The sequence below is a fragment of the Cicer arietinum genome, chromosome 4 (genome assembly GCF_000331145.2).
Source record: "Cicer arietinum cultivar CDC Frontier isolate Library 1 chromosome 4, Cicar.CDCFrontier_v2.0, whole genome shotgun sequence".
Classification (NCBI taxonomy): domain Eukaryota; kingdom Viridiplantae; phylum Streptophyta; class Magnoliopsida; order Fabales; family Fabaceae; genus Cicer; species Cicer arietinum.
The window spans coordinates 28,439,444-28,451,777 of NC_021163.2; positions in this window are offsets into that span (position 1 = coordinate 28,439,444).

The window sequence follows — 12,334 nt, forward strand, 5'->3', positions numbered from 1 at the left end:
AACTAGATATTGGCCCACAATTTGTGCGGTAACATTTGATATATTAAGATTTGAGATATCAAATTAAGATTAAATTGTACTTTAACTTTATAAACATTACTATTTGAATTTAGATGCAAAGATGATTAGGAGATAATAGTTGTTGAATGATATATTAGAAGTAGAGAAAATTTATGTTACACAAGTGAGGTAGGCTTTGCATCATGCACAAAAGATTTATTGACCATTGGGTTAGTAAGTTTTATCATTGGATCAAATGTGATATTACGAGACTTAATGATCCAACTGTGGAAAATAAAATTTATGCATGGTGCAAGACGGTCTAATCTATGTACGTTAGAGAAAACTAAAAAGTAATTATCTTTAGTATGATGTTTATTGTAATTTTCTATCACATTTTTTTGAATGTGTTCAAGATAATTGATAATGGTTTTAAAAAATCGAAGTTAAAATATTTATCTTTTAACTAATTAATTTTTGCTTTGTATTTTATAAACTGTTCTGAAAATGGAGATCAATGAGTCAATAAACCAAGAATATTATTGGTTTCAGATCAGAGGTTGATTGGAAGTAAAGCGGAGATTGATCAGTAACTAAATGAAAAATGTTCTTTGGTTTCTATATATAAAAAAAAAAAAAAAAAAAGATAATGATCAAACTGTAAAACAGAGAACGTTCTTCATTTTCTGGAAAACAAAATTTAAGTCTTTCAATTCTAAAATAAACACACACAATTATTAACCCAGTTCAGAGATAAACTCCTACGTTTGGAGGGCTGAATTCGACTTGAATTATCACTTATAGTGAGATGAAAATGATTACAATGTTTATGCAACCAATTTTTCACAGTTTGCAAAACTGCAGTTTTGCATTCTATTTTTTGGGTTCTATATTTTCTAGCCTTGCTTATTTTGGCTTATATATAGTTTGTTTTCAATTTATGAGTAACAAACTAAAGTAGTTACAATTAACTAACTGAAACTAACTACCCAAAATACATTCTTTCTCAAAGGGCTTCGTAATTGAGTACCACCTTTAACAATTCTCCACCTTGGTACCAAATGAGAAGCTTCAACTTCTAATTCTTCAAATCAGATCCTCTTAATCTTTGATCTCAATTTCTGGACTTGATTTGCAGTATATCCAAACAGTGTTTAAATTTGCTAAGTGTGACAGGTTTTCTTAAACATGCCAGCTGGGTTGTCACTTGTGTTCACTTTTTCAATATTTATCTCACCCTTTCAATGACATCCAATGATGAAATGAAACCTGATGTCTATATGCTTGGTTATTTCATCATACATTTGATTTTCATTCAAATGAATGGCACTTTGACTGTCACAATTTATGCAAATTGACTATTGTTTAACACTAATTTCAGTGATCAATCCTCTCAGCCAAATTCCTTCTTTCATAGATTCCGCAATATCAACATATTTTGCTTCTGTTGTTGATAATGCCACTATGTGTTGAAGATTAGCTTTTCAAATTAATATGTTTTTAAACACAGTGAACACATATCCTATAAAAGATCTTCTATCTATAACTCCAGCAAAATCAGAGTCTACAAATTCTTGGACTGGTTTTGATGGTTCTAAACTTTTGTTGTATTCCAAACACATGCACACATGCTTGGAGTTCCCTTTAGGTACCTTAGAATCCATTTGATAGCTTGCTAATGGCTAATTTCTGCATTTCCCATAAACTTGCTTGGGACACTTACAACATGAGAAATGTTTGGTCTTGAGCAGACCATATGATGACTCTTCATCATATGCATATTTTTTTTTATTCTTTTTAGTTTTATTTATCTTTTATTCATTAGTTAATTTCAGGATTTATTTGATAAATTTTTGTTAATTTTATTTCTTTGATTTAATGAAATTTTTATGTTTTTATTTCCTTGATTAAGTAGATATTTTTCGGAGTTTTGCGTTGTTACTTTGTTTTAGTGCACTGCTGAATTTTGGTGAGAAATCAACAAGACCTATGTGGAGTATTTAAGCCATATCTAGAGTTTTAGACGTCCAATTGGCGTCACACCAATTGCAAATGAAAGCTACGATCCATAGCTACAACTTTCATGAAGCTACCAGAACCAAATTCAAAATTTAAAGAGGGGAAAAATACAGTATAAGTCAGATATCAGATGTTGTGTGCCTGAAGCGCAACAGTCGCACCTGAGGCGCATTTCTTGCCTTTCAGCGTTGCCAGTAGGCGCCTGAGGCGCATTTATGCGCCTGGGGCATGTGGGAGCGACAACATTCATTTAAAACACAATTTTTCACTTTTTAAGGATCTTTTTGACTATTGGGAAATTGGAGACTTCTGCCATAGCATAGAAACTCAAAGACGGTCGTTTCTAACATCATTGGAGCACTTTTATCAAGAATCATTCATGAATCTTTCTTGTAATTCTTCTCTAATATCTATCTTTTATAGCTCTATCATGAGTAACTAAACCCTATTTGTTAAGGATGAGTGTAACAAGATGAAACCCTTATTTTTCTGATTTTATTTCTAGCTATATGAATAAGTTTATTGAATTATTTTTCTCATATTTGTGCTTAATGCTTTTTATTGCTTGATCAACATTAAAATGTTCTACGATTCATATTTTGAAACGGAAGTGGACTTTACGAATTCTTGAGATGAGAACTTCATGAATTTGTAGTCTATGGATAGATACAGGTCATGAAACCAATTAAATTAGTTGTAGAGACAATAGTTTAAAAAGAGAATTCATATACGGTAATACTTAATTCTAATCTTAAATCTACTAAGGTATTAGGGGTTACTTTGGAGTTAAAGGTTTTGTCATTAAGACATTAGGGCAAGTATAATAAAGAGAATTCGGTAATAATTCAATAAAGGAATTTAGTAACTAGGATCAAATTCAACACCAATGTTGGATTCGAAGTGAAACTCATCCCTGACATTTTTCTGATTATAAAAGATCAATTTTATTACTGTTCTTAATTTCAAATATTATTTTAATCAATTCGAATACTTTTTTGTTAAATTTCAGTAATTAAATATAATTCGATAGTAAAACTCAATCCATGAGTTCGACACTCGGTACTACCGTTTTAATTATTACTTGCAACGATTCAGTACATTTGCTGAAACGCTATCACCATAACATACATGATACTCCCTAGGGCACTTGGATATGGTATATTCTTCATGTCTTCTGCTTCTTGGTTTTTGTTTGGTGTCAAGACTGAAGAAAATTTGTAGTGAGCTGCTAGTGGAGAGTTGACTGCCTTTGATTCACTTATATTGAATCTATTTTGAACCTTTCCAATGTAGCTCTCTTAGGAAATTATCATTTTTCCTTGTTCTCTAATTCTGATGATTTTTAATTCCTAAGCTCTTCATCTCGAATTCTTTCTTCAGCTGGCCCTTTAATTTTTCTCTTTCTTTCTTACTTTTAGATGCTATTAACATGCATTGACATATAGCAGCAAGTAAATGTAAGTTTATGATGATACTTGTTTTTATACACACATCAATCAAAATTACTTCTAGCATAACTTTGACTAAGCATGAATGAATCAAATCTCAAATATAATTGTCTTTGTGATTGCTTTAGCCCATAGACTGATCTTTTTAACAAACAGATGTAGTCCTCTTTTCCTTGAGTCCCAAAGCCATCTAATTGTCGCATTAGGATTGTTTCATTTAGATCACCACGAAGAAATGTTGTTTTGGCATCCATCTGCTCTAACTCCTTGTCAAAGTGTGCTACCGTTAGGGTTGTGCAAAAAATTCGGTTATGAGACTGAAATCCAAACCGGACCCAAATCTATTTTAAATATTCGGTTAAAATAATATGGTTATAATCTAGTTTATTTATCAACCGGTTGGATAACCACTTATGTTTTATATTTGGATTTGGTTTTCATCTAGTTTTTATCCACTCAACTCCCAAAAACTCTAAATCTCCAAAACTCCAAAATGATTCTGATTTTGCCATCACCCTACCGACCTTTCCAGCTTTCGACAGCGTTTTTCGATAATTTATTACTAACTTCATTGAGATAATACTAACTTTATTTAATCAATTGCTTATTACTAACCAACCATACTTTATGATAACTAGTTAATTAATTAAGTTATTTAATATTGATTAAGGAAGACTAAAATAACCATACTGGATGAATTTTTTTCAAAATGTTACATTAATATGTTACGTTGGAAATGATATTGAGATTTAGATATTGCTCAAACTTAACTTAATGCTCAAGAAAAAAAATTAATATATTAAATTCATTAGATATTTTAAATTTACTAAATCTTGTGGTGGTGGTGTCCATCTCGGTCTTGAAAGTAAACTTTCAAGTGTTTGTATTTTCTACGGTTTTAGTAACATACAATTTTATTGAACTAGTATGAATCAGAATCAATGGTCTTAATGAAGTTAGTGATAAATCAGTTTTAATCTCAAGTTATTATAAACAATTGAATATGTTCAATTTTAATCACAAGAGAAAGCTAGTAACTATATGGTTGATGTATGTTTTTTATTGAGCTATCATTTTGTAAAAATAATCGATTTTTACATATGAATAATCAATTTTTTTTTTAAATAACCGATTTTTAAATTATGAATAAATGATTTTTTAAAAAAAAATATTAAAAAATAATCAAATTTTAACCGGTTTTGAAACCAAATAATGAATTTGGTTATAAATCTAAATCCATATATTGGTTTTAAAATGGGTATGGTTTGGTTTTTTAAAAAAACCAACCATGCACAACCCAAGCTACCATGGCTAGAATTATTCTTATAGATGCATGCTTGACTACAAGAGAAAATATTTCATTTTAGTCTACACCTTCCCTTTGAGTGAATCCCTTTGCTACTAGCCTTGCTTTTTAACTTGGGTAGTTCAACTCCTGGATTTCCCTCATTCCTCTTGAAGATCCACTTGCTACCTAAAATCCTGGAGTTGCTGGCTTAGGTATGATTTCCCAAGTGTTGTTCTTCTCTAGTGATTTCAGCTCCTCAATCAAAGCTAAAATCCATTTTTTTTGTCTTGAGACATGATAGCTTCATTGTAGTTCCTGGGATCTTCTTGTATGATCTCTTCAGCAGCATGTAATGCATAGCTGACCATGTTTGCATATCCATATCATTGAGTCGATTTTGATTTCCTTCTTTTTATGTCCATGATGAGGTTATAATCATCTAATTCCTGTTCTAGAAACATAGCATGTTATTCTGGGTTTGCATCAATCTTGTCTTGTTGAGCCTATTGTTGTTCTGAAACCAAGAACATTCTTGGTTTCTGTTTATCTTTCTCCTTTTTTGTGGCTGAAACCAAGAATGTTCTCTTTTTTTCTGCAACTTTCTCCACCTCAAGATCAAACCTCTAGTTATGTCTTGTTGAGTATGTTGTTGTTCCAATAATGTTCTCCGTTTCTCTCCAGCTTTCTCCACCTCAAGATCAAACTTCTCATCTTCAATTTAATGTGAGCTTTTACTCGCAGCATTGTTTAAATACTTATATAGCTCAACCTCATGAAACTTAACATCCCTGCTAATGGTACATTTCTTCCTTTCAGGACACCATATTCTATAACCTTTTACACCACTTGGATATCCAAAAAAATATCCCCTCTTGGTTCGAGGGGCTAGCTTCCCTTCATTTACATGATAATATGCAGCACATCCAAATACTTTTAGATGATTGTAGTTTGTAGCATGCCCGGTCTACATCTCTTGAGGGGTTTTGAGTTTAATTGCAGTAGAAGGACTCAAATTTATCAAATAACAAGTTGTATGGACAACTTCTCCCAAAGCAGGTGTGTGTCTTATAGTCATATGCTCATTCACACCATGAGTTTTGCAAAAACTAGTGAACTCCTCACTGCAAAATTCAAGACCATTGTCTGTCCTTAAGGTCTTAATCTTCTTATCAGTTCTGTTTTCAACCATAAACTTCCAATCTTTAAAGGTTTTAAATGCTACATCCTTACTTTTCAGCAAAAAAATCCATAATTTTCTACTATAATCATCAAGAAATGTAATGAAAAGCTTGTTACCTCCATGTGAAGCAATCTTTGTAGGGCCCCATAGATAACTGTGAACATATTCAATAATTCATTTTGAGCAATGTTTCCGTGTAGAGAACTTGGCCCTATGTATCATTCCATACACACAACGCTCACAAAATTCAAGATCACTGATCTTGTCCCCATCTAGCATACCTTGCCTGTCCAAAACCTGCATTCCTCTTAGATTTACAAGTCCCAACCTTTGATGCCACATGCTGGCTTTGCTTGATGCTTGGAATGCCATTGTTGCCATTCCTGTCATTGCTTGACCATTGAGAAGGTAGATGCCATGATCCTTTGATCCCTTCATGATTATCAATGATCCTTTTATGACTTTTAGAGTGTCGTTCTCTGCTTTGTATGAACATCCAACTTCTTCCAGCATTCCTAGAGAAATTAAGTTCATCTTCAACTCTGGAACATGTCTGACCTTTGACAAAATCTTCATGGTTCCATCTTCCAGCTTTAGCTTGATTTAACCAATTCCAACTACCTTGCAGGCTGATTTGTTCCCCATAATCACCTTGCCTCCATTAGTTTCTTTCTAGTCAAGAAACCAAACTCTATTGACGTCATGTGAAATGAACACCTTGAGTCAAGCACTCAGTCATCATCCATGATTTCATTTGAATTTTCCATAAGAAATTATGTACTTTCATATCCTTCAAAGGCTATAGATGCATTTCCATAATCATCACCATTATTTGATCATTTCTTACCTTTCAAATATGGACATTTTTTCTTCAAACGCCCTTCTTTCTTGCATATGAAACATTTCATTTTAGACTTGTCATTTTCTTTATTCTTGAACTTATTCTTCTGTTTTTGATTCTTCTTCCCTGTCTTAGCCTTAACAAAAAATCCTTTACCACTACTTTCTTTTTTCCATCCGACTTCCTCTTCAATTCTTTGGAGATTAGTGCAGCTTGTACTTCTTCTAATGACAAAGAATCTCTAGCACAAAGAGTTGTATCACACAAATTTCAAGAGAGCTTGGTAATGAATTTATCAGCAATAGGGTATGATCCTCATCATCCAATTTAACATCAATATTTTAAAATTTTAATACAATCTTATTAAACTCATCCATATGATGTTCAATTGACCTTCAGGTTGCGTCTTGAATGTATATATCTTTTGTTTTAAGTACCAACGATTCGCTAATGATTTTATCATGTATAAAGATTCTAATCTGAGCCAAATACTTGCTGCAGAGGTCTCCTTTTACACATCACTCACAACTTTGTCTCTAAGACTCTAGATTAAAGCACTATGAGCCTTGTTCATGATATCCTTCTTCTCATTTTCTGGTAGTGTGGATGTCATGTCTTTCTCTCCTCCCAGTGCTTTTATCAAACCTTGATGAACCAGCAACACTTTCATCTTGAGACGCCATTACCCAAAATTATTCTTCCCATCGAATTTTTCAAGTACATACTTTGTTGATGCCATCTTTTCTTTGAATCACTGTGCTCTGAAACTAGTTGTTCTGAAAATGGAGATCAATGAGTCAATAAACCAAGAATGTTCTTGGATTTAGATCAAAGATTGTTTGGAAATAAAACGGAGATTGATCAATAACTAAACCAAGAATGTTCTTTGGTTTCTGTAAAGAAAAGCAGAATGATCAGACTATAAAACGAATAATGTTCTCCGTTTTCTAGCAAACAGAATTTAAGCCTTTCAATTCTAAAATGAACACACACAATTGTTAACCCAGTTTGCAGATAAACTCCTACATCTGGGAGGTTGAACCCGACTTGAATTATCACTTATAATGAGATGAAAATGGTTACAATGTTTATGCACTTATGCTACTAGTTTTTCATAGTTTGCAAAATGACAGCTTTTCATTCTATTTTCTACGTTCTATATTTGCTAGTCTTGCTTGCTTTGGCTTATATATAGTTTGTTTTCAATTTAGGAGTAACAAACCAAAGTAGTTACAACTAACTAACTAAAACTAACTACCAAAAACAGATTCTATCTCAAAGGGCTTCATAATTGAGTACCACTTTTAACATAAACATATACTAAAATATCTCTGATAGTAATATACTAAAATTTTCTATCATCTTTTGAAATCTATTTAAATGAAATAGCCAGTGTATTTCAAGAATTATGTAAAAGTTTGTATAAATCAAATTACCTCACAATATGTTATTGTTTGTGTGCTCATATTTGATATTCAACCAAATAATACTTTTCTAAGATGAAAAAAAAAAATTAAAAGTCTTTTATTATATAACCTTTTGAAAGTTTCCTAGGAAAAATATATGATTGATCCTTTAGTAAAACAATTTAAAATGAAATTTGAGTTATAAATATTAAAGTATAGAAAAAAAATTCTATTATATAAAACCAAATGATTTTTATAGACAAATGAGAGTTACCAAATTTATTATATGATATAATTATGTAATAATGAGTTGGGAGAGAATTGGTTTCGGTTATAAAATTGGTGCAAAAACAAATAAAGATTAAAAAGGAAATATAAATTAATGGAAGAATGAAGATGAATGGAAACATATATTTGATGTGGCCAAATTTAGATGAAGTGTCAATAGATATAGTTGAGAGATTGTTTTAATATATTATAAATAGATAAACATTTTATTTTATTTTATCTTTTTACAAATTTTTATCAAAGAAAGCTATTGAATGTAAGATCATACCACAAGACTATAATTATAGTATACATATATTCTCATAAAATAGGTAAATATTCAAAAATTACAAATGATGGTTACATACATAAAAAATAAATAACAATAACGATTCAAAATCTATATAAAAATGTTATTGACAAAAGAATACCTGAATTTGATCTGACCGACATGTGGCACAACATATATTGACTCCTCTATACATACATTGTTTATATTGCTTTCAATCCTTATATCGTATATGAAAACATATATCAAGAATAAATGACATATATTGCTTATATTGTTTATATCGTACATTGTTTATATTGCTTTCAACCATTTGATATATTTAACTATCTGATAAATTCAACAATTTGATAAAATCAACATTCAAATATCATTTTCTCATCAAAGTAGACTTATCCTCTAACTGTAGAAGCATATGACATCCTCTAGTCTTAAAGTGAAAAAACTCGAGAAAAGGGTGTTGAATTGTGTAGACTTATCCTCTAACTGTAGATCAGAGACATCAATAAAACCAAGTGATAGGGCAGAGGGAAAAATTAAGGTGCAAACACGAGAATATGACTGAATTGTGTTTGACTAAGTTGATAAAGTGATAGGAATAAAGTGACATTTATCTTGGTTCACCACTAACTTGGCTACATCTAGTCACTTCACTTAGAAGGATTTAATCCACTAGTTCAACAACTTGAATTATAAAGCACCTGACCCTCTAAACCAGTCTTCTCAAACATCGTGGCAACCCAAGACTTATGAGGGACAAACACACCTTGACTCTACCAGCCATGTCTTTTCCACACAATATGACGACCCTAGATTGTTGAAGACACACTAACACCACTCTCAGGTTTGAATACAAATATTTGGTGTTAGAGTAGTTGCTTCTAATAAGATAATTATAACAATGACTATAACACTATAAGAAAAACACTCAAAAAATATTTCTCATTCGAAAAAGTATTTCTCTCTTTGAACTTTAAGATGAATTTTGAGCTTGAGTTCTTATACTTTTTTTTTCAATGATCTTCTTCTTCACCCTTGAGTATCTATTTATAGAAAAAATTAGGGCTTCAATTTAGTCCTTGTTTAATTATGAATTGTACCTTCATTCCTAACTTCATCAACAATGATCTTATTCAAAAATAATTCTAAACAAGATTATTTTTGATAATATGTTCTTTAGCCAATTCTTTATCTCTGAGTCCAATATGAGCAGTTCTTCTAGATTGATTATATTTGTATTTTGTTTAGATTAATACTATTCATATTTTATTAAGACTGGGTTTTTAAATTATTTAGATTGATATTGTTTGTATTTTGTTAAGAATGAGTTTATAAATTCTTCATATTGATATTGTTCGTATTTTGTTAAGATTAGTTTCACAAATTCGTCAGATTATAATTCCTTCCTATTGCTTAGTTTGATCTGGACAGAAACATAGTGTTGGACCGATTCTTGAACATTGACAAGTAGGCATATGATTAATTCCAATTAAGTATTTTGTCATTCGTCAAAATCTGAATCATATCTTTGCAAATAATAAATGTATTTTCTTATTAGTGTTTCTTCTTGTAAACAATTTTTGATCATATCTTCTTGTAAATAATTCATATCATGTTGTAGATAAATCTCAATCAAATATTCTTGTAAATAATTCATATCTTCTTGTGATAAGTCTTGATCAAATCTTCTTGTAAATAATTCATATCTTCTTGTGATAAATCTTAATCAAATCTTCTTGTAAATAATTCATATTTTCTTGTGATAAATCTTGACCAAATCTTCTTGAAAATAATTCATATCTTGTTGTTGATAACATGTTGATCATATCTACTTTTCCACTTGTTCGAAGATTTTCTTCGATTATAAATCTTAATCAAATCTTATTTTAGATTGTCTTCAAAAACACGAATCTTCTTTCATACTTATCGAAGTCAAATATATTGTTCTCATAAAATAATTTGTTAACATCAAAACTCTAAGTATAAAACAAATTTGGTTTCAACAAGAAACACTATGATTTATCCACTAATTTAGAATCTGAATTACAACACCTAACCCTACAAGTCAGTATTATCAACTTTCAACCTGAAACCTATAAACCGTTGAGGCACTACAACATCTTGACCCTAGAAGTCAAGTCTTCTCAACTTTCAACTCGAAATCCTACAAGTCATTAAGGTAGAATAGCCATTAATAGATTGGGTTACATAGGGGTGAAATTGGGTTCTGTTTTGCTTCTTCTGAGCGGATTGATTATGATGAACTTCACACTAAAATAGGGGATTATCTTGAAAGTAATTCTCCTATAATCTTTTGAGTGTATCTTCCTTATGTGAGGTCACCAGAGATCTTCACAAAAAATAAACCTTGATAGATATGATTAGGGAATATGACCATTGAAGCTTGATTAATTTCAAAAGGAATCTTTAACCAAATCTTCTAGAATGATTATGCACGATAATGTACAAATAGTGCTTGAGAATAATTCACCTTGAATCTTCTTTCATACGCTTGGTTAAGAGAAGTGAGAGAAAATCAGAATCTATTCTTGGACCATCAAAATTATGAAACAATCTAGTCTTCGTCATAGCGTTGACTTTCTATTAGAGCCATTGACTTTCTTCATCACAACTTAACCTGATCATCGGAGTTAGATGTTGTGTTGCTTAGTTCAGGTAGTCAGAGGCAGAGACATAACTGCATGACTTAGAAATTATGACATGGACATCGTCACCTTTTTGCATCTTCAGATCATGTTGCGTATCAAAGGCAGCATCTTGGGAGCAAGTTGCAGTCATAAGAGCGAGCGAAACTTGAGCTTTAGAGGCAACTTAAGTAGAAGCTTTAGAGTTAGTTAAGTAGGCGCTTTATAGGTATGCTTCATATTCCAACAAGGCCATCTTGCCATTTCTATCAAGATACGTTGAACCAATTATGATGAAGAATTTGGAAAGGATTTTAATGTTGGCTCAATATCTATGAAGATTGGATACGAGTGATTTTTTCACGTGCTGATTTTAAGCAATCACAACAACAATCAAAAATCCTAATAGACTAAAAGCTTCTCTATAAAAGGAGTTGTGATTGTCACTAAAAGAAAGAAAAATGCAGCAAAAGAAAACAACAAAAGAAAAAGTATTTTGTCACTGATACAAGCTCGTGAAAAAAATCTTGTAATAGATCTAAGGGATGAGAAACCTAAAATACTTGCTGAGAGCCATTTGTGTAAACACTCTTGTGTGAGAGTTTGTTAGAAACTGAATCTAAGCATTTTTGTAACTTGGCCCAATAGTGTCGCTGCCCTCAACAACTTGATCGAACAAAGCTAAAAGGTTGAGAAAATTTGAACACAGTTAGGTTGACTAGAAGATGTTTAGTGGAGTTTTCATATTATTTGTTAATGGGGGATTGCATATTTTTTTTGTGAAGGGAATGAATGTAGCTACTTTTTTGGTGGTTAACTAGGATAATTTGGCATGGGTGTCTCTTCTTATCTCTTTACTTATCGTTTTACATATTTGTGTTTTCAACATCACTAGTATTTAATTTTTTAAAATTAATTTTTGACAAAAAATACAATTCAACCCTCCCCCCC